Source organism: Apium graveolens, chromosome 5 (assembly GCF_009905375.1).
Source record: "Apium graveolens cultivar Ventura chromosome 5, ASM990537v1, whole genome shotgun sequence".
Lineage (NCBI taxonomy): Eukaryota > Viridiplantae > Streptophyta > Magnoliopsida > Apiales > Apiaceae > Apium > Apium graveolens.
In genome coordinates, this window is record NC_133651.1 from 174267687 (window position 1) to 174292579 (window position 24893).

Here is a 24893-nt window from a genome sequence, read left to right on the forward strand (position 1 = left end):
ATCAAACAACAAATTCAAGGTGTTAGTGAAATCCGTTTGGAAAGTTGGAGTAACCAATTTGAAGGTCTCAAGGAGTACTATCAGATTCCAGGACCTGTTTTACTGCAGAATCAAAGGTTGAGTTTATATAAATTTAATTATTTTCGAATTATTTTTATGAAAAATATGAATTTTTGTTCGGATGATTGTTTGTATGATTTGATGATTGCATGGGGTAGAGCTTGTTTTCCTGATGATTTTGATATATTATACGTCTGATTTGGAGTTCAATAACATGCTCAAAAGTAGGTTTAATTTTCGAATTTCAAAATTAGGGTTTATAGCCCGTATGAATGTTTTCAATTGAAATTTGGGGGTTTTTGATCCAGGGGTTATTAGCTGTTGATTTATAGTGGGTTGTGTTTCTTATGAAATTTGCAATCGATGGTATATAGCTCGTTAACAGAGGATTAATGGATCGAAGGGAGTTGTGTTTTGAAAGTTTTCGATGTTCGCCGGAAACCGGCGATGTTCTTGGCCAATTTTCGGCCAGAACAGAGATGATTATTGAGTTTTGATTGCACGAATAAGTTGCTGGTAACCTGTAGATTTAATCTGGACAGTTTGGTGGCCTGAGGTGGCCGGAATCGTGTTCTCCGGCCACACTCCGGCGAGTCGACGGCTGGGCTGGCAAAATTGCAAACAGGCCCCTGTAGTTTTGTAGATGATGAAGTTTAGTCCTTTTAGTTTGCAAAGTTTTCAAAAATAGGATTCCTGTTTATAAAGTTACGACCGGTATCTTCGTGTAATATTATTTGTGGATTTGGTATCATATTAAAGCCGAATGAAAATATATTCAATGATTGTACGTTTGTGTGAGTGAAAATTTCTGCATTATAAATTTGCTTTATGTAGTATATGATTTTTCAAAGCAAGAGTTTATTTAATTTCTTTATTTTTGATTTATAAGGAATATTCTAAGCCTTGGAAAAATTTTCTTTTAAAAGGTATTTTGTTCACAAATTTTGAAAATGATTTTATAAAGTCTCTAAAAATCCAAGTTATTTTATGGTATAAATTTTATAATTTTTGAACTTGTATTTTATTTTATAAAAATAAATCATAATAAATTTTAGTTGTCATATTTAGCAAATTACAAGAAAGCCCTTACATGCAAACCACCCTCTCATTCTTTTCAAGGACAAAGAGGACAATTCCAACCCCACTAACTCTTATTCCTCTAGCCAATTTCCTTCTTTACCCTTGTATGCAAAATGCACCAAGTATAAGTGGAGGGATAGACTTGTCAATTCTCCTTTCCACTCAAATTTTGTCAAATCAAATACCATAAAAACAAGCAAATGTCATGATCATTCTCATATTCCACCCACACCTCACTCTCTCCTCCCTCCCTTCTCCCTCCTCTCGGCTCTCCCCTCTCACTCTCGGCTAAAAGCCGAAACCCCCCTCCCCATTTTTTTTCTTCAATCCTCAACCAAGCTTCCACTCTTTACACAAGTAAATGTTACTTCCCATACCATGATCACTCATATTTCAAAGAGTTTTGAGTAGAAAGTTTAAGTTTAAAGGTTGCATGTAAAAGTTTTAGTGAAACTCAAAATACAACCTTGATTCTTGTGAGTTTAGGGTTGTTTTTGAGAGGACTACAAGGAATGGATAAGTGCCAAGTCTTGAGAAGGAAACTCTTGATGATTAAATGGCCATTCCCATCCATTTCATTCGGCCATGACCATATGGGAGCCGAATGAATGGTCCTTGAGATCATTCTTGTTGTTTTGCTCAAATTTTGCATGTTTATGTGATAATGACTTGAATTTTGTGGTGAAAATTTGATAAAACTCCTTGCATGCTAAGTGATCATCTAGGTATAGCTTATGCTAGGCTTGCATGTCAATTTTATGGTAGAATATATGTAGAAAATGTGTTGTTTTGGTTTGCAAAACCCGAGGACATGCATGCATGTGGATTTCTATTAGAATGTTGTAAGATTTTGATCATTTGGAAAGATTTTGTTAGTGAGCCTTAATTTCAGTAGGAATAATGTGTTAATATTGATTTATGCTTCTTGTTGCATGGTAATAATTCGTGGTTATCTTTTATAAAATGCATATCTTGTGGTTTCAAAAACTTAATGATTGGTGAGTTGAGAAATGTGATCCCTTTTATTTTGCCATAATTGTACCTTAGGTAAGGATGATCTCACCCAAGGTTATTTTGAGAATAAGGGAGTTAATTCAGTAGAATACCATGTATAAGTCTTGGCTTAAGTATTGAGTTGTTGTTAGTTGAGTTTGTCAAGTCAAAACCTTGGAAAATGAGAGTTATAGTTTCTGCAGAAAATCAGTTTAGTACCCTGAGGCTTAGAGTGAGTTTTGGCCATGTCATTGATGTGCACTTTGAGGCCCAAGCTACCAGAAGTTATTATTGGGAGTATATAAAAGGTTTTAGGAGTTGGTTGGAGGTTTTCATGTCTTTTGGTTAGGTGCCCAAGTAGAATAACAAAATCTGTCCAGCAGGGGACAGTTTTGTTGCAACTTAGAAATAGGTAGATTTGACCATGTCATGGGTAGGCCCTCATTAGGCCCTATTGGGCCTTAGTTAGAGGGAGTGTCAGAGAAGTTTTTCCAACCATAGTTCATAGGATATGAGTTAGAACCATGTGTCACAAGTTAATTCAAGTCAGGGCGTTTTCTGCCCAGAAAAACAGGGGAACCTTGGACTTTTAGCTTAGGCCCAAGAAGGCCCAAGCCAGGCCCTTGAGCCACATCAAGTTTGTGAGATACCCTTAGGTCAGGAGAGTCTTGTGTAAAAGTTTTGAAGGAAAAATTATAGTTTAAGAGTGTCTAATGCACTCAAGAAACCATAGTTGTCATCCTGAAATTTGCACCAGTGAGCACTTTCACTTATCACATAGTTTTAGAACACTTAGAGGTGAGTATTAGGTCGACCACCATAGTTGTAAGATGGTATAAGGTCAGTAGAGCTAAAGGCACAAGTGAGGGTCAATAGGTTTTGGATAATTTAGGAAAGGCACATCGAGTTAGGAAGCCAAAATTAGAAGACCTTGTCTAGTTTAGCGACCAAGTGACTTAAGTGGTGAGTCGAGATCATCCAAGCCTAGTGTTGCATTATGGTATATATGGTGTTATTTGGTGTTAATATATGATATGTGAATATGTGGCTATGTGTGTACTTTTGTAATTTAAAAGTGAATATAAAATTAAGTGTGTATAGGCCTAAGTGCCATCCGTGTTTAATTTCAAGTTGTATATAGGTTAAGATGGTAAGAATATATTATAATGAGGATTATTATTATTATTATGTAGGATCTCGAGATGAGGGAAAACTTGCCATAAAGGTCGATTGAAGCTCCAGTTGCTCCTACCAGTCAGACCAGACCAGCCTTTCTCAAGGCAAGTGATTCAACTTGACCTTCGTATTTACTGCTAATAGTTCATACATTGCTACAACTATCCTGTGTCATTTGATATATTAAATCAAGCGTATCTTATGTTTATATTTGAATTATATAGAGATGCCATGAACCCTCGAGTACGTATTGCAAGTAGTTCAAAAGTCTTTTCATGATAGTTGAATGCCATGATAAAATAAAGAGTTGTTATAATACTTGATTGATCCTCTTGATTAACATGCTAATGATTCCTAAGTATTAATATCTCACCCTGAAACTTGAACCCCTATAGAACCTTAACTTGAACTCTGATAGTCAGATACTTACCAACGTGATTCCTCATTGATTGATACCCTCTTTCTTATCCTAAAGCTTGACAATTCTGATATATCCTAAGTTAAAGATCATTTCTGCATACCCTAACACCCTTAGTATTCATGAAGCCTACCTTCTTGATGATCCAGCACTTGAACCTTGATGTGAAACCATTTCTTAAAGCCCAATTTGGCATTACCCTTTTATAATATCCAATAGCCTCACTGAATTCCCTTGTCTAAATCTTTGAGATATGAAAACCATTCAGTTACTTTAATAGAGTATAGTTTTGTGAATCATGGCCCTGAGATTTAGTACCATATTTCCCGTGTTTCGAGTTGATCTATATTCCCTTAATAAAAATGTTTACTGTTAAAAGAGATTTTGTTATAATTCGGCATCGGTTTTTGAAATAAATAAAATGTGGGTTTTCAGTCCCAAAGGGGGATAAATGTTTTCCTCGAATAGTGGATCTGGACTGAGACGCGAGTCCTTTCCACACTTATATTAGGCTTAAAAGTTGCCTAGGGATTCCCGTTAATGTATTAGAACCCAGCGAGGTTCGGGATTACTTCGCGGCTGATCACTGGCTGTAATCCGTAGCGTCATAAAATGATTTTGATTAAGACATGATTTTAAAATTGTTTTGATACAAGCAAAATGATGCCATCTCACACAATTTTATCTCTCATTACCATTGGTTATGTCTTTCCATTGTCATTCTTTAATGTATATCTCGATTTATGTTTTGTGTCGTACTGTTAGCACTTGTTGAGCATTTGGCTCACTCCTTGCTTTACCCTGATATTATAGCTAGCAGCTATGGTTAGATTCAAGCAGACTGATGCTTATGTTCGAGCTCAGGTAGAATAAGTGATAGTAGTTTGTGTGAGGACTCGGTATTCAAAATCAGATGTAATAGTTGGTAGTGTTGGGCTGTTCCAAAACCTAAACTGTAAGATCTTGGATTTGGTTGTGTTATCTCTTTTAAAAGTTTGTAATAGCTATATTTAATTTGCTGTTTAAGTTGGGGGCGTGACATATAAAATGTTTAAAAATCATATTTCCTATTTATTTTTATTATAAAAATTCATTTTTAATTTCTGAAAATTCTAAAAATTAGTATATTAATTCCGAAAATTATTTTTAATTCAAAAATAAATCTGAATTAATTAGTTAATTAATTTCAGTTGATTTTTAATTGATTAATTGGTCAATTAATTCAAAAATTAATTGATTAATTGATTTAATTAATTATTAATTGATTTTAATTAATTATTTAATTAGATTTAATTATTTAAAAATGATTTAAAAATTCCGAAAATAGTTTCGAGCTTTAAAATATTATTCTATATTATTTCCAAGGCTCGATAATTATTACAACATTATTTCGGAGCCAGAATTGGCCAACCGAACCCTGTTTATTAACCCGAAATTGATCCAACGACCCGTATTAATTCTGAAAAATACTTTAAAATCATTTTAAATACCCAAAAACATATTTATTACCCGAGACTTCTTTATAAATGATATGTCATTGATTACGTGATGTATTATATGTTATACGTGACTTGTTGATTGACTATCGGTCTATATATTCGGTGTTTAGTTGGTTATTGCATAACTTTCAATCCGTTAATCGGATTTGGATGAACGAAGGGTAGATAGAAGTATGTGTTGAATAGAATCCTGTGAGTTGATGATTGATAAATGCTTATCATATGTGAGCAGAAGAGGCAAGACGTAGGAAAGGGAAACAGGTAGTTGAGGAATAAGACAATTGTGATTGGAAGCGAGTGCAGGATAGTAAGCTAATACCAGGTAAGTGTTCTGAACTTTCTCGAGATATTGTAGTACTTGATAGTCTTGTTGACATTACAAGTGCTTTGAAGCACAGAAACCTAAACCCTGATTTCAGTTATTGTTCTTGAGCCATGAACCATATTCTTTCTAAGCCATTGATTATTGTATACCCAAACACGAACCACAAATCTATGATACTACTCCACAAATTTATACACACTAAATACTAGACACTGAACTGAATTATTATATACTCAACCCATGGTATCTTATGCTTTGAAAGACCAAATTCTTGAAACCCTGAAACATTGATTCCTTTGTTATCCAATTCTTTCATTACCCAACATTCAAGCCTTGAAAGTACCTTGTTGATCCACACAAGGGTTGAAACCCTTTCATTGTTAAACACTCACTGTTGTTCATGATTCTGATTATTGTTTATTATTGTTTAATTTTGTTATTATGTTAGAATTGGATTGTTTTTATAAAATTGTGGACCTGATTCGTGGTCAGACCATATAATGGTCAAGTTAGGCCAATGTGTGCCTTGGATCCAATAGTTAGAGCAATGCTGTGTGCTTTGCTCGGGGTTAGTGCGTGACTGATCAGCAGCCTAACCTTGGTTTTAAAATAAAAATATAGTATCCAATTCTAAATCATAATCCATTGTTCACTTGATATCATAACCATATTCACTTGATGATCATTATTCTCAGTTTTGTCATTGTGACTTGCTGAGCTAGTTAGCTCATTTGTGCGATATTGTTTATACTCTTTCCAGTTAAAAAGGAACCAGTTGGTAGCAAGGATCCCCAGTCCAGTGCGAGAGCTAGGGATTAAGGCTGTTGAAGCTGAGCTAGTAGTCTTCTTTTGGAATAATGTATATTGCAAAAGTTTGTAATATGTTTAATACTCAGTTTGAGTTTGAATGGTTGGGATTTAATCGGTATGTAATATATTAGTGTGTTTGGCTTCTGTGCATACTTTAACCTGTTGTGATCCGTGGTAGTTGGTAAGTAGGGTCATTGCATATTATTATTATCTTTAGTATTGTTATAAGCAGGTTATAAATAAGGTATGTGTGTGGACCCCAAACTTCTGACCCAGGTTTGGAGGGCGCCACAGAGGTATTGGCCTTACCTCCACCACCTACAACAATTCTGCAAGCAACAACAAGGATATTTGATTTAAAAATGAAGGATGATGTTCAGAACTCTGAGGTGATAACAGGTACACTTTTACTAAATAATGTCAAAGCTAAAGTATTGATTGATTCGGGAGCGACGAGATCTTTCATATCAAAAACTTTTGTTGATAAAATTCAATGTGATAAAATGGTTATGAACGAGGTAGTAAATGTGGTATTTGCAAACCAAGAGAAGATTCATGTGAGTCAGCTCTGTCCAAAGTGTGAGATTAATATTTCAGGGTATAAAGTTTCAGCCGACTTGATACTCTTCAAGTTGGGAGAGTTTGATATAATTTTAGGTATGGATTGGTTAGGGAAGAATAACGCCCAGATTAATTGTAAGTCCAAGAAGGTGTATTTAAAGATGAAGAGTGGAGAGAAAGTAGTATTTAAAGGACAGAGGCAAGAGCAACTGTTTCTTACAACTGTTCAGGCTAAGAAGTTACTTAAGAAAGGTTGCGAGTCGTTCCTAGCTTATATAGTGGATTCAGAAAAGGACAACCCCAACATAGAAGATATTCCCATAGTCAACGAATTCCCATATGTGTTTCCAGATGAACTACCATGCTTACCGCCAGATCGACAAATCAAGTTCAAGATCAACCTTGCTCCGGGCACGGAACCAGTTTCAAAGGCCCCATATAGGATGGCACCAGTAGAAATGAAAGAGTTGACGAGCTAGCTACAAGAATTGTTGGACAAAGGAGTGATACGGCCAAGTACGTCGCCATGGGGAGCACTTGTTCTGTTCGTAAAGAAGAAAGATGGAAGTATGTGGTTATGTATAGATTATCGGGAGTTGATTAAGGTGACGATTAAGAACCGTTACCCGCTACCAAGAATAGATGACCTATTTGATCAGCTGAAAGGAGCAAAGTGCTTTTCAAAGATTGACTTGAGAGTAGGATACCATCAATTAAAGATCAAAGAAGAAGATATTCCAAAGACAGCATTCAGGACCAGATACGGACATTATGAATTCTTAGTAATGCCTTTTGGATTGACTAACGGCCCGGCAGCATTTATGGATCTGATGAATCGGGTATTTAAAAAGTATTTTGGATAAGTTCGTAGTGGTGTTCATTGAGGACATCCTTATTTATTCAAAGTCGGAAGAAGAACATAAGCAGTATCTATGGATAGCATTGGAGATACTCCGACAAGAGAAGTTGTATGCCAAGTTTTCTGACTATGAGTTTTGGTTAAAGGAAGTTCAATTTTTGGGACACGTCATTGGAGATGAAGGAGTTAAAGTAGATCCGGCAAAGATTGAGGCGATTATGAGTTGGGAGAAGCCAAAGACACCTACGGAAGTGTGAAGTTTTCTAGGATTGGTGGGGTATTATAAAAGATTCGTCAAGGATTTTTCGAAAATCTCCACGCCATTGACTAAGTTAACCAGGAAGAATCAGAAGTTTGAATGGAATACAGAATGTGAGGATAGCTTTCAAGAGTTGAAGCAGAGGTTGGTATCAGCTCCGGTGTTAGTACTACCAGATGACCAAGGAAACTTTGTGATTTTCAGTGATGCTTCACATAAAGGATTGGGCTGTGTGCTGATGCAACACAATAAGGTGATCGCGTATGTGTCAAGATAGTTAAAACCGCATGAATTAAAGTACCCTACGCATGACTTGGAACTAGCCGCTATAGTATTCGCATTTAAGATTTGGAGACATTACCTCTACGGATAAAAGTGTGAGATCTACACGGATCACAAGAGTTTAAAGTATATTTTCACTCAGAAGGAGCTCAATATGAGGCAAAGGAGATGGTTGGAACTAATTAAGGACTATGATTGTTCGATAAATTATCATCCTGGAAAGGCGAACGTGGTAGCTGATACTTTGAGTAGGAAGGAAAGATTGAATATGATAGCAACACCAAAGGAATTGTCTGAAGAGATTAAGAGATTTGAATTGGAACTTTGTGATTGTGGAATAGTTGAAGAGGTTTGTCGTACAATGACTTTTCAGCCGACATTATTGGAAAAGATAAGAAAATGTCAGGAGGAAGTAATGAAAAAGAGAAAAATCAGCTAACTGGAGAAGAGATTGGTACTCAAAAGGATGAGCAGGGTATACTAAGGTTTTCCTCAAGAATTTGGATTCCTCATGTACCTGAATTGAATAATGAGATTTTGCAAGAAGCCTACAATTCAAGATTTTCAATCCATCCGGGAAGCACCAAGATGTATCGAGACTTGAAGCAAAACTTTTGGTGGCCAAACATGAAGCGAGAGGTGGTAGAATGGGTTGCGAAGTGTTATACTTGTCAGAAAGTGAAGGCAAAACATCAACGACCAAGTGGATTAATTCATCCCCTGAAGATCCCAGAATGGAAATGGGAAAATATTGCTATGGACTTTATAGTGGGACTACCACGCATGAAATCTAGACATGACGCTATATGGGTTATAGTTGATCGCCTTACGAAGTCAGCGTATTTTCTTCCAATTAATGAGAAGTCGTCATTGGACAGGTTTGTTCATCTGTATGTGCATGAAATCGTACTAAGACATGGAGTACCCGTATCGATAGTTTCAGACAGAGATCCCCGATTTAACTCGAGATTCTGGAAGCAATTTCAAGAGATTCTTGGCACGAAGCTGAACATGAGTACGGCGTATCACCCGCAGACTGATGGTCAGAGCGAAAGGACAATTCAAACAATCGAAGACATGTTGCGCAGTTGTGCAATCGATTTTGTAGGAAGTTGGGATGACCACTTGCCATTAGTAGAATTCTCCTATAACAACAGCTATCACTCCAGTATTGGCATGCCACCATATGAAGCTTTATACGGACGGAAATGTAGATCACCGACAAGTTGGGATGAAGTAGGAGAAGGAAAGATTCTAGGCTCGGAATTGGTACAACGGTTGCATGAGACAGTCAAATTAATTCAGAAAAGGTTGCTTGCTACTCAAGATAGACAGAGAAAGTATGTGGATCCAGCACGTAAGGATGTTAGATTCCAAGTAGGCGAAGCCGAAGGTGTCACCAAGGAAAGGGTTGTCTAGATTTGGCAAGAAAGGGAAGTTAGCACCTAGATACATAGGTCCTTTTGAAATTTTGAGTCAAGTGGGGAAGGTGGCCTACGAGTTAGCCTTACCACCTCAGTATCAGCATGTGCATAATGTGTTCCATGTGTCATTGCTTAAGAAGTACAATCCTAATGCCAACCATGTGATAGAATATGAACCTGTAGAAGTTCAGGCAGACCTGTCATTTATGGAGCAACCTGTCAAATTTCTCGACTAGCAAGTAAAGAGTCTTAGGAATAAGTCAGAAAAGTTAGTGAAATTATTTTGGAGGAACCCAAAGGTCGAAGAATCAACTTGGGAGTTAGAGTCTGATATGCGCTCCCGGTATCCTCCTCTGTTCTCTTAGATTCTGGGGACAGAATCCTTTAAGGGGGAGAGGATGTTACGACCGGCATTTTGTGTAATGTTATTTGTGAACTTTGTATAATATTAGAGCTGATTATAAATATACGTAATGCTTGTACGTTTGTGTGAATGGAATTTGCTGCGTTATAAGTTGCTTTATGTAGAATATAAATTTTTCAAAGCAAGAGTTTTATTAATTACCCTTATTTTTAATTTATAAGGAATATTCTAAACCTTGGAAAATTTTCTTTTAAAATTTATTTCATTCCCAAATTTCAATAGTGATCTCATAAAATTTCTAAAAATCCAAGTTATTTTATGGTATAAATTTTATAATTTTTGAACCTTTATTTTATTTTATAAAAATAAATCTTTGAAAATTTGTTTGTTAATAATTAGCAAATTACATGGAAAACCTTGCATGCAAATCACTCTTTCATTCTATTAAAGGGCAAATGAGACATTTCCAACCCCACTAACTCATATTTTGTTAGCCAAATTACCACATTAACCTTGCATGCAAAATGGCCTAACTTTAGCTAGAGGTTATTCTTGTACATTCTCATTTCCACTCATTTCTTTTAGTCAATCAAAAGCATAAAACCAAGCACAAAATATGAGAATCATTTCATTCACTCCACACTCCACCCTCATCTCACCTCCCTCCCCTCCCTCTCCTCCTTGCTCTCGGCCGAGAACCCCCTCCCCACTCCCTTCTATTTTTTTTCTTTCTATTCTCATCTTCCCTAGTGTAATTCCCCTACCTACATTTATTTTATATACTTCCCAAGAGTTTTGTGAATGGGAGATGAAGTTTCATGGTTGCATGTGTATCTTTTGTGTGATCTCCAAAGAGAAACTCTTGATTCTTGTGAATTTAAGAGCTCTCTATGAGATACATTTCATAAATATTTTAAACAAGTGTTTTATGGAGAAACCATGCTTTAAACACCTTTGCATGTTACTGAAATTTCACTATATAATCATGATTAGCCATGCATGCTAGTTGTTAGGTCCCAATTTGTTTGTAGAAGGGGGGGGGGTTGAATGCAAACAATACCGTTTCGTCGAATAAAATGCGGAATAAAATTGTGAAACAAAATTCAAGTTAAATAAAACTTTTATTAAACTTGAAAGGTGTTACAACTACGGTATCGATTACAAGGGATTAATCTCAAATCAATTATTACAAATTTAGAATAAATTCGACATGAACTTTTTCTATTTTTGTAATTAAAAGATCAAATGCTAAAAGCGATTTGAGATTAAGTTCTAGGGATTTTAATCCGCTAGATTGATATACAAGAACAAGATAAGTAATTCTAGTGGTTTGGATTTAACATTAACAAACTAGAATATTTGATCTTGAATAAGCAGATGAATGATGAAATATTTTCTTTTGTTTTCTGCTGTGTTTTCTTGTTCTGTATGTGCTGCTCTGTTTTTGCTGAGTTGTTAAGTTGGATTGGTCTTCTGCTTGTTTTAAATCAACACAGCCGAGATAGTTGAGCTGGTGTGACAATCCTTTAGAGCTAGCAAGACAATTAAAATGAACTAGCAAGACTTTCGGTATGACTATTGATTGTCATACCGATTGTCATATTAGTTCAAACTAAATTGTTTTACTGAATTAATAAGTGATTTTAATCTAAATAATAATTCTATCAAGACAATCAACTGAATTAGCATGACATTCGGTATGACTATCAATTGTCATACCGATTGTCATACTAGTACAATTACTTGTCTTTTTAGAATTAAAACAGATTTTAACCAATTAAAATTCTGTAAATCCTTAATATTAATTCTAAATTAATTAATCAATTTAATTCAATTAATCAATAAATTAATCCTTGCAGATATAATTTATTTTCTTAATTAAAATTATATGACTTAATTAATTAATAGAGAATTAATACTAACCCTGAGCAGCATCCATTCTTCTGACAATCTTCTGAAAGTCACTGAGACTTATGAATCAATTCCGCCACTTCAATGCTGACACTCGATGTACTGTCTGGTTCATGAGTGACTAACTTTCGTGACGTTTCTTCATGTCTTGACTTTGTTGTTCTCATTGAATCCTTGTAATAAATGATACCTTGACGAGATCTCTGTCACTTGATTAAATCCACGATCTTGATTTATATCACTGAGGCATGATCAAATTCTTGAACTTCTTCCAGTGAACCTTCAAGTCTGCAGATGAACAATGTTTCTTTATTCTTTGACAGATGTTACTTTGTGAGATCTCTCTGATGCTTGATCCACTATTTACTTATTACATTCTTATTTGAGTTGAGTTAAATACTCGAATAAACGAGTAGGCTATGACATATGCCTTTCAATCTCCCCCTATTTGCTTGTTAGACAATAACAACAAATACCTAGAGGATAACTCAACTAACAAATAAGAAAAAGATATAAACAGTAATGTAAAGTAAATAGCAGAAAAGTTCTGGATTATATTTAACATTTTCCAGATTCCAAATGAAATTTACAAGTGAATACAAGATAGATGTTCCTCTAGCCTGAACATATAACTACATTAGACTATCTTGATTCATAACGCTCTAATCATATTACATTGAGTTTTGAGCTAATTGACTTTAGTTGTCTTCTCTTCTGACTTCACCTTCTTCTAAATCTTGAAGCAATTCCTTGTCAAAAACACGATCCTTTTCTGAAGTGAAGCTTGCAGGTCTGACTGGTTGAACTCCAACTGTCTTCAACTTATTCTTGAGTTGATTGTACCTTTTAACATTCTTCTCACAATAAGCTTGAATCAAGTCAGCAGCTTGAGTCTTCAACATGGATGAATATCCAGCAGTTCTCAAATGATGTTCCATCCAGACCAGATGCTTAGCTGAGTAGTCTTTAAGAGATTGTACATCTAGCTGACAGATTTGAAGACAATCAGACTTAAAGAATCTCACCTGATGAGGATTGTTGACCACTTGAGGACTAGCCCTGCTGGCAAACTCTTTAAGCCTTTCCCGAAGAACTTCATTCAATTCTGAGCTTCTTTTGACTTTGTTTAAAAGAACCCAAATCTCTGACAACGAACGATTCTCAAATAGATGAAGTGACACTTTGAATGATCCTTCACTCTGACAATATACAAAAATGCTCATCTCATTTAGGGATCTATCAAAAGCAGCTGTGATCCTTGAGACTTCAGTCTTGATAGCATTCATGTACATGTCATTGTTAGGATTTGAGATTTCCAGCTTGTCAAGAAGATGTAAGAACTGCCTATCATTGTTAGTGCATAGCTGAGGCATATCGAGTACTCTCCTAGCTTCATCCCACTTTCCACCAATCTTCAGTCTGACATCTCTTCTCCTTTCTTGAGCTTTAATGTCATGAAGACGTTGCTTTTGAAGAGTTTCTGTTCTTTGTATGTCTTTTCTCCTATCAATGATCTGTGAGACCTTCTTGAGTTCAGCTTCTTTTCTTTGCATCTCTGACTGCTCTTTCTGAAATTCTTTCTCAAACCTAGGATCCACTGTATCTTCTTCTTCCCAATCTTCAAAATCACTTTCTTCTTCAGCTTCAAATAACCCATCTTTATCTTCCTGAACTGGTTCAGTGGGAATGTCAAAAATATCGAAGTCATCCTGTTCTCCACTGTAGTAGGCATCATCAGCCTTTCCTTTATCTCCAGCAGAAGTATCTTTTTCTTTCCCTTTGGAACTACTCCCTTTCTTCTCCCCCTTAGTTGAGGGATCCTCTACTGACTTTCCTTTGAAACCTCCACCACTTCCAGAGCCTGATCCTCCACCAGACGGTCCTTCAAAATAAGCTCTTTGTTCTTCATTAGGGCAATGAGAATTCTTGATCATGTAATATAAGTGCTTCATGCCTTCATTTAGATGTTCCATGCCCGTCTCTATCTTTAGAAATCTTGAGTTGTCCAGTGAATGATTCATCTCAACGAGGTCTTCAAGAGAAGTCATTCTTGTATGTAGGGAGCAGAAGTTGGATATGTCATCAGCTGATAAATTTGGAGTGTCCTGAATAGAATTGAGCTTTGGTATTACAGTAGTCTTTAAATCTGAGATGTCATTCCTTATGATTGCAAGCTGATTATCGACAGAGGTGGAAGAAGAAGACCGTTCAACCACTTGTGCTTTGAATGCTTGAGCTTCAGCTTGACTTTTAGCAAGTTCTTCTTTCAGGGCAGCAATCTGAGCTAACAGGTTGACAGTATCAGTGTCTGTGTGTGCTCTCACCTGAAGTTCACTCGTATTTGGTTCACTCATCTCACGTGCATGTGTTTCTCTCAATATGATTGCTCGTGAGGAGTCTTCCAATTGCTGTTCTTGTGTACCTGCATTAAAAATCACCCTAGCCTCTTCAAGAGAGGTCAGTGGTGGTACAATGGGAATTCGCGAGTCCCGATCCTCAGTCAATGCTATCAAATCTTTTGGAATAGATGTCTGAATTGCTTCAGGGATAGATTGACCGAGTTGCCTTCCACCTTCTCCAGATAAATCTGCGAGTGGAGAATCCCATAAGGGAGCCAGAGTTGTTGGATCTGGGAGGGGAGAAAATGACTCTATTAAAGATGGCGGAGAGTCAGATTTTCCCTCTGAAGCATGTGACTGCTCTTCTGCCGTAACTATGGCAGGCACTGTAACCGACTCTACGTGCACTCCTCGCTGGGTGTCCTGAGTATTATCTGGGGAAGTGTATGGTTCCATTGTGAGTAATGGAATTGTGCTTGACTCAGTACAAGATGCCATGGCCCGATGACGAATTTCAATAGATGCATCCTGTTGAGAGAATGCCTCTAGTAACTGTTCATTGGCCATTTCAAAGTCCATGTCCTGTTGGGAGGACAAGGATGAGCTTTCAGATGCCTCAGAATAGGTTTTTCTTTTCTTAGGAGGAGGCAGAGCTGAGGGTTCACTCATATTTGACATTGTACTACTTCCTAATAATCTTCTGGGTAACATTTTAGACAGTGGGGGAGAGGGTGAGATAGAATGAGACTCTGTGTTTGGCTCTATGACCTGGGATTGAAGCTGTGGTTCTACAACTTCATGGTCAGCCCTATCAACCACTGAGGGTGTGTTAACAGAAGTAGGAAGAGAGTGAGAGAGAGAGTGAGGAGTTACTACCTGTAATGGAAGAGCCTGGGTGGCTTGAACCACTGGAGGTTGAGGTTGCTGTTCATGGCCGGGAAGATTAAAAATAGGCAAGGGAATATAATTGGCCATGAAAGCAGATACAAGTACTGGTACTTGCATAAATTTGAAGGTTGTGTCTTGGCGAGTGTAAATCTTTTTGCTAACTGGTGGGGGTTCGGTTACAGCAGAGTTAGCAAAAAGTGCTTTGTGTTCAGGGGTGAGTAGATGATCTGCTATGAGCATAAGAAAACGAGCATAGTAACATGATACCCTACGATTTGTAGAATGATCACGTAAAGCAGAAGTTAGACTTCTCAAGAGAATGGGAAAAAGTAGTTTGCCAAAATTGATCCTTTGATTGAAAACAACCGCAAGACCAATATACTGCAGGGTGGAAGTAATGTTATGAAAATTAGATTTTGTGCAGTTGGCAAACACTTTGGAAAGTGTATCGAAGAATATATCCCATTCAGACACCAAATTTGATTTAGAAAGTTTGGTTAAATTGATCACCCCCTGATAGTGAATAGCATTGAAAAAATTTGTGATATCATTTTCAGAGGGTAAATTACAGAAATTGTCTAGTGGAAAATTTAACGCACGATTGACGACTGTTTCATCAACTACATACTGTGTGTTTGCGATGGTGAATGAAAAAGATTTTGAATCATCGGCCACAGTAGAAGTTGTGCAAATCAGTCTAAGTAGATCGACGTTTAAAATCACATTTGATTTAATAGCAGAGCTAACAATCGAATGATCATTTAAAAATCTAATCCAAGGCTTAAATTTTTCAACATCACATTTTTCCGGATTGAAATAACCAACTAGATTATGCGCGACAAGTTGGAAATTGAGAGCCATTTTAAAATAATAATAAGGCACACACTTTCAGAATTTTAAGAATAATATTAAGAAAATTCGAATTAATTAAATTAATTTAATAATTCGAATTAAATTAATTATAATCGAAAAATTTAGACAGGAATGTATCTCGTTAAAATCTATAACTCACAAATCCAGATGACACAAGCCAAACGACACAAATCAGAAATAAAAATAAAACAAAAAAAAATTTCAAAATCAACCAACACAAATGGAATTTGAAGGGGCAAACTGATTTTTATTGTTTTTATTTAAGAAAAATCCAACAGCACCTCTGTATATATATACTTGTATGTATATATCACAAAGTGATGAAATAGTTTGCTGAGTAAAAACTCGAGCAAGGAAAGACTCAGATTGTTGGTTTGGTTCGAAGAGAGAGAAGAGAGAAAATCTGTTAGAAATTCTTTGAAATGAACTGCTATGTTGAAAATGATTCAAAACAAAACCGCAACAGCCTTTATATAACAGCTGGTATGACAATCCGGGATTGTCATACCGATTGTCATACCAGGCAAAAGAAGGAAAAGAAACAAATAAAAATAAACAACTGGTATGACAATCTGATAGTCATACCGATTGTCATACCAGTACAAAATAAAACAATATAATTCTGATATTAATTTTATTACTGGCATGACAATCAATAGTCCTACCGATTGTCTTGCCAGTTATAAAATTAATCTGATATTAAAATAAGTATTAACAGATTTATATTTTCATGTTTACTGAAATGATTTTCAGCAAGACAATTTTAATTGTCTTGCCGATTGTCTTTGCAGTAGAAAAACAAAATGAATATGTACAGACAACTATTAATGCACTGAAACTTTATTACAAAATAGTAAAACTGAAATAAATACTTAAAATTTTTACAGAAAATAAAGACAATATTTCAGAATTAATTATTTTTATTCCAAAAATAGATTTCTGTTGAATTTTAGCAAATAAAATTCATAGAAAAATATTTTTAGAGGAAATAAAATATTCTGAGATATTTTAAATTAACAAGTAGAGTAAATAACATAGATAAGATAATATATATTACATAGAAATAAGCAAGAAATATGATAAAATGATAAAATAAATTTGCAAATGAATTTTTCATTTATGAAAAATTCATTTGTAAATTCATTCAAGAACAGATTCCAGATATTAATTAAATTAATCACAAAAACTATTTAACATGCCCAATTTACCAACTAATCTGGTAAATGTGGATTCGTCAAGTGGTTTAGTGAAAATATCTGCTATTTGTTCTTCTGTTGGAACAAAAAATAGTTCAACAGTACCATTCATGACGTGCTCTCTAATAAAATGATACCTGATATCAATGTGCTTTGTCCTCGAGTGCTGCACAGGGTTGTTGGTGATGGCTATTGCACTTGTGTTGTCACATAAAATAGGAATCTTGTTCAATACAGAGCCATAGTCTCGTAGTTGGTTCCTAATCCACAAGATCTGAGCACAGCAGCTTCCAGCAGCAATATATTCAGCCTCGGCCGTTGAGTTGGAAACTGTTTGCTGTTTCTTGCTGTACCATGAGACTAGCCTGCTTCCTAAGAATTGACAACTTCCTGAGGTGCTTTTCCTATCAACAACACTTCCTGCGTAATCTGAATCTGTATATCCGACAAGGTTAAAACCAGATTCTTTAGGGTACCAAATACCCAGATTTGGTGTTCCCTTAAGATATCTTAAGATTCGTTTAACAGCAACGAGATGAATATCTCTAGGATCCGCTTGGAACCTTGCACATAGGCATGTAGCATACATAATATCTGGTCTACTCGCAGTAAGATAGAGTAACGAGCCAATCATACCTCTGTAGCTTGTGACATCTACCTTAATGGAGTTTTCACATGGTCCAAGCTTGACAGCTGTAGTTGATGGAGTCCTTGCTGATGCAGAATCCTCTAAATTGTATTTTTTGAGGAGTTCCTTGAGATACTTGGATTGACAAATAAATGTTCCATCTAACCTTTGATTTACTTGTAATCCAAGAAAGAACTTCAGCTCTCCCATCATGCTCATTTCAAACTTGCTGTGCATTAACTTAGCAAATCTCTTACAGAGATTATCATTAGTAGACCCAAATATTATATCATCCACATAGACTTGGACTAATATAGTATCATTCTTATGTTTTTTAGAAAAGAGAGTTTTGTCTATGACACCTCTAATAAAGCTATTTTCAATAAGAAATTCAGAGAGAGTGTCATACCATTTTCTTGGTGACTGTTTTAGCCCATAGATAGCCTTGAAAAGAAAGAAGACAAAATCCATATGATCTGGATCTTCAAAACCAGGAGGTTGCTCTACATATACCTCTTCATCCAGCTTTCCATTCAGAAAGGCGCTCTTGACATCCATTTGATAAACTTTAAAGTTTGAAAATGCTGCGAATGCCAGAAATATCCTGATGGCCTCAAGTCTAGCCACTGGAGCATAGGTTTCATCATAATCAATACCTTCAGCTTGAGAATACCCTTTAGCTACCAGTCTTGCCTTGTTTCTTGTAACCACACCATCTTCATCTAGTTTATTCCTGAATACCCACCTTGTACCAACAGCTTTCTTGTGTACAGGCCTAGGTACCAGTTTCCAGACTTGTTGACTTTCAAACTGATTGAGTTCATCTTGCATAGCAATCACCCAATCTGGATCAGTTAGTGCTTCTTCAATTTTCTTAGGTTCCATCTCAGAAAGAAATCCTGAGAACAGACACTCATTTTGAGTAGCACGTCTAGTTCTGACTCCAACATCTGGATCACCAATAATCAACTCAAAAGGGTGAGCTTTATTCCAGACAGTCTGTCTTGGAAGATTTGATCTTGATGATTCGCCTTGAAATTCATTGTGATGTTGTGTCCTACTAGATGATCCTTCAGCATCTCCCCCTGAGTTGTTGCCATGTTGACTTGAAGATTCTCCGTCAGTAGCAGTGGTATCTCCATTGTTTCCAGAGTTTCCATCACTATTACCTTGAGTATTATCAGGATTAACAGGTTCTTCAACAGCAACAACCTCAGGTTCTTGACCATGTTCTGACTCTGAATCTGACGTATCATCAAACTTCAGTTTCTCAGAAGGATCTTCAGTTTGGATACTAGGGAGTTTAGTGTCATCAAATGTAACATTGACACTTTCAGTTACTTTGTGTTGATCAATGATATACACTCTATATGATCTTCTTCCATATCCAACAAAAATACCCTCATATGCCTTTGCCTCGAACTTACCACGACGATCATCTCCATCCTTGAGCACGAAGCATCTGGCACCAAATACATGAAAGTATTTGATAGAAGGTTTCTGTTCATTCAAAATCTCATAAGGAGTTTTCATGAAGTCTTTGTTGATTAGAGTTCGATTCTGAGTATAACATGCAGTATTGACAGCTTCAGCCCAAAAGTACATTGGAAGACCTGATTCATTTAACATCGTTCTTGCAGCTTCAATCAATGTACGATTCTTCCTTTCTACCACTCCATTTTGCTGAGGGGTTCTAGGAGCTGAAAATTGTCTGGTAATCCCTTTGTCTGTACAGAATCCATTTAGAAGTGCATTCTTGAATTCTGTTCCATTATCTGACCTTATTGCTCTAACAGGGACGTTAGAATCTAACTCAATCATCTTGATATGATCAATCACAACTTGTGGTGTTTCATCCTTAGAGTGAAGAAATAAAACCCACGTATACTTGGAATAGTCATCAACTATCACAAGACAGTAACACTTCTTTGACATAGAAAGGATATTAACTGGACCAAATAAATCCATGTGCAATAATTGCAGAACACCAGTTATGGAAGATGTGTCAGTGCCTTTGTGACTTGCTTTCTTTGACTTTCCTTTCTGGCAAGCCTCACATAGTCCTTCTGGAGAGAATTCCAGCTGAGGCAGACCTCTTACCAATTCTCTTTTGACAAGAGAATTCATTGTCTTGAAATTGAGATGGGAAAGTCTCTTGTGCCATAGCCAACTCTCATTTGACGATGCTTTTGCATAGAAACAATTGACTTCAGGATTGCTTCCAGAGTTCATGTCAGCTACGAACAGATTTCCTTTCCGTATTCCCATTAAGGAGGGTTTTTCACTTTTCTTGTGCAGAATCTGACACTTCAGCTTGTCGAATAAAACATTGTAGCCGTTGTCACAGAACTGACTAATGCTAAGCAGATTGTGTTCAAGTCCTTGCACAAGATATACATTTTCAATGATAACATTTCCAGCTTGCAAACAGCCATATCCCTCCGTTAAACCTTTGCTGTTATCTCCAAAGGTAACCACTGGGCCAGCTTTCTCAACCACATTTGATAGCAGGGCTCTATCTCCGGTCATATGTCTTGACGATCCACTGTCAAGAATCCACACTACCGGTTGTACCTGTTTAATGCCCTGCAATACAAATGGATTAGAACTTCTTCGGAACCCAAGCTTGGCTGGGTCCGGCATACTTGTAAAATTGGCCTTTATCAGGCAAAACAACATTCTTAATTTCACTATTCTCAACATTCTCAATGACTGAACATTTGACCTTTAAAACAGCCTTATCAGATTTATGTTTAGGCTTAGGCACAAATGTCTCCTTTCTAGCTTTAGGAGGACTAGCAGTCTTAGACCTATCATCTCCTGATTGATTTGTAGTAGGTGAATCAAATTCTGCTACTATCACATTATCTTCAACCTTGGAAGACTGTACCATTCTATCTGACTGTTGAGATTGTTGTTGATATAGTGGTTGTTGTTGTTGTTGTTCATCAGCTACCAGAGCAGTAGACGTGCTGACCACTCTTCCTTTCCCGTAAACTTCCTTCTGCTGAATCTGCTCCAACTCATAAGTCTTTAACACACCATAGAGCCTTTCCAAAGAAATCTCACTCAGATCTCTTGCTTCTCTTATGGCAGTGATTCTATGTTCGAGATGAGTTGGCAGTGTTAAAAGGAACTTTTTATTGACCTCCCTGATGGAATAGTATTTACCATTAATGTTCAGGTTGTTGATCAATGCATTGTACCTCTCAAACACTTCAGTGATTCCTTCTCCTGGATTAGATTTGAAGTATTCATACTCAGAGGTTAGGATTTCTAGTTTGTTCTCCCTAACTTCCTCTGTGCCTTCATTAATAATCTCAATAGTTTCCCAGATATGTTTAGAATCTTTACAATTCATCACATGTCTGTTCATTAGGGGATTAAGGGAATCTACTAAGATTAATTGAAGGCTAGCATCCAGGGAAGCTTCTTCTATTTCAGCAGGAGAGAAGTCCTCAGGATCCTTCACATAAGTTCTCGCTTTGGTGATCACCACATCATTCTCTATTACCTCTGGTTCAATAACCATAGGAATTTTTGGACCCTTCTTCAACACTTGAAAATATTTGGGATTAGCAACCTGTAAAAACAGTAGCATCTTCTTCTTCCACATCACATAATTTTCTTTATCGAAAAGTGGAATTTTAACGGTTCCAACTTTTTGTGTAGTCATTATGAATTTTTGAGTGAATAAAAATTCAAGAAGTGAAGGAAACACAAAAGTCTAGGATCTTGATTTGTACGTTAATCAGAAGGCTCTGATACCAATTGTTAGGTCCCAATTTGTTTGTAGAAGGGGGGGTTGAATGCAAACAATACCGTTTCGTCGAATAAAATGCGGAATAAAATTGTGAAACAAAATTCAAGTTAAATAAAACTTTTATTAAACTTGAAAGGTGTTACAACTACGGTATCGATTACAAGGGATTAATCTCAAATCAATTATTACAAATTTAGAATAAATTCGACATGAACTTTTTCTATTTTTGTAATTAAAAGATCAAATGCTAAAAGCGATTTGAGATTAAGTTCTAGGGATTTTAATCCGCTAGATTGATATACAAGAACAAGATAAGTAATTCTAGTGGTTTGGATTTAACATTAACAAACTAGAATATTTGATCTTGAATAAGCAGATGAATGATGAAATATTTTCTTTTGTTTTCTGCTGTGTTTTCTTGTTCTGTATGTGCTGCTCTGTTTTTGCTGAGTTGTTAAGTTGGATTGGTCTTCTGCTTGTTTTAAATCAACACAGCCGAGATAGTTGAGCTGGTGTGACAATCCTTTAGAGCTAGCAAGACAATTAAAATGAACTAGCAAGACTTTCGGTATGACTATTGATTGTCATACCGATTGTCATATTAGTTCAAACTAAATTGTTTTACTGAATTAATAAGTGATTTTAATCTAAATAATAATTCTATCAAGACAATCAACTGAATTAGCATGACATTCGGTATGACTATCAATTGTCATATCGATTGTCATACTAGTACAATTACTTGTCTTTTTAGAATTAAAACAGATTTTAACCAATTAAAATTCTGTAAATCCTTAATATTAATTCTAAATTAATTAATCAATTTAATTCAATTAATCAATAAATTAATCCTTGCAGATATAATTTATTTTCTTAATTAAAATTATATGACTTAATTAATTAATAGAGAATTAATACTAACCCTGAGCAGCATCCATTCTTCTGACAATCTTCTGAAAGTCACTGAGACTTATGAATCAATTCCGCCACTTCAATGCTGACACTCGATGTACTGTCTGGTTCATGAGTGACTAACTTTCGTGACGTTTCTTCATGTCTTGACTTTGTTGTTCTCATTGAATCCTTGTAATAAATGATACCTTGACGAGATCTCTGTCACTTGATTAAATCCACGATCTTGATTTATATCACTGAGGCATGATCAAATTCTTGAACTTCTTCCAGTGAACCTTCAAGTCTGCAGATGAACAATGTTTCTTTATTCTTTGACAGATGTTACTTTGTGAGATCTCTCTGATGCTTGATCCACTATTTACTTATTACATTCTTATTTGAGTTGAGTTAAATACTCGAATAAACGAGTAGGCTATGACATATGCCTTTCACTAGTTTTAAGATGTTAATATGATGATCAACCATGTTCTGTATGCTACTCTTCTCGAAATAATGTTTTCATGTTTAAAATTCCATAAATTTGAATTATGTGTACTTGAAATAGATTTTTTCCATGATATATTGATTAATAATAGTTAAGAGAAGATATATTTCATGATTATTAAGGTTGGGTAATAGGTTCAAGTCGAATTTGTAAGAATTTAAACTCTATGTTTAGCCAAAACCTTGTTAAGTATTTTCCATGAGTTGCATGTTGTATTTTTTATTTGCATGTCGGTGTTCTAGGGTATGGATGATCTCCACTCCTGTTGAGGCACTATTTTAGGATATTGATGCACTAGGTTTGCCTTGGTAAAGGTTGGATTCTTGGTTAATAAATGGGAGTTAAGGTGGAAAGAGTTTGGTTAGTGTTTGCATTTTTCCAGAATGTTGCACTAGTTCGTGGGGAAGATTTGATTGGGCATTTATTGTGCACTTTGAGGCCCAAGGCACCAGAAGCTAGCACTAGGAGTATAAAATAGGTTTTAGGTGTTTGTTGGAGGTTTGTAAGAATTTTGGTTAGGTGCACGAGTGGAATCACAAAATCTGTCCAGCAGGGGACAATTTTGTTATAACTTAGAAATGAGAAGTTTTGACCATGTCATAGGTAGGCCCTCATTAGGCCATGTTGGGCCTTAGTTAGAGGGAGTGTCACAGGAGTTTTTCCAGCCATAATTCATAGGATTTGAGTTAGAATAATGTGTCACAAGTTAGTTCAAGTCAGGACCATTTCTGTCCAGAAAAACAGAGGAACCATGGACTTTAAGCTTAGGACTTGGGAGGCCCAAGCTAGGCCCTTAAGCCACATCAAGTTTGGGACTTTCCTTATGATCAGAAGAGTCTAGTGTAGAAGTTTTGGAGGTAGACTTGTAGTGTAAGAGTGTCTAATACACCCAAGAAACCATAGGTGTCATTCTGAAACTTACCATAATGAGCACTTTCACTTACCACATAGTTTTAGAGTACTTATGAGTGAGGCCTAGGTTGACCACTATAGTTTCAAGATAGCATAAAGTCAGTAGAGTGAAAGGCCCAAGTCAGGGTCAATAGTATTTGGATGGTTTAGTAAAGGCACATCTAGTTAGGAGGCCAAAATTTGGAGATTTTGTCTAGTTTAGCGATCAAGTGACCTAAGTTGTGGAGCGAGATCATCCAAGCCTAGAGTTGCAATATGGTGTGTGTGATATTATTTGGTACTTAAATATGGTATGTGAGCATATGTGGCTATGTATACTATTATGTTTATAAGGTGATTATAAATTGCGTGCATATAGGCCTAAGTGCCATTTGTGTTTAATTTCGGGTTGTAGATAGCTTGAGTTGGTTTGGATATATTATAATGAGGTTATTATTAATTGTGAAGGATCTCGAGACGAGGGTAAACTTGCCATAAAGGTCGAGTAAAGCTTTCAGTTGCTCCTACTTGCCAGTCCAGTCCAGTCCAGCCTTTCTCAAGGCAAGTGTCCTTCCCTTGTAAACTTATATTGTGCAAGTGATTCAACCTGCTTTTTAGTTTACACTGCGAATGTATGATAACTAGTTCCTATATATATGATGTGAGTATCCTGATTTATCTTGTTATACTTGAACTAAGTGATTTTGAAATCTATCTTCGTATTATATAGAAATGCCATGAACCCTCCAGTATTTATTGCAAGTAGATCAAAAGTCATACCATGGTAGTATGCCAAAGTAATTGTGATGCCATGATAAAATAGAGATTTGTTATAATACCTTATTGATCCTTTTGATTAACATGCTATTGATTTCTGAGAAATCTTGATATTGCA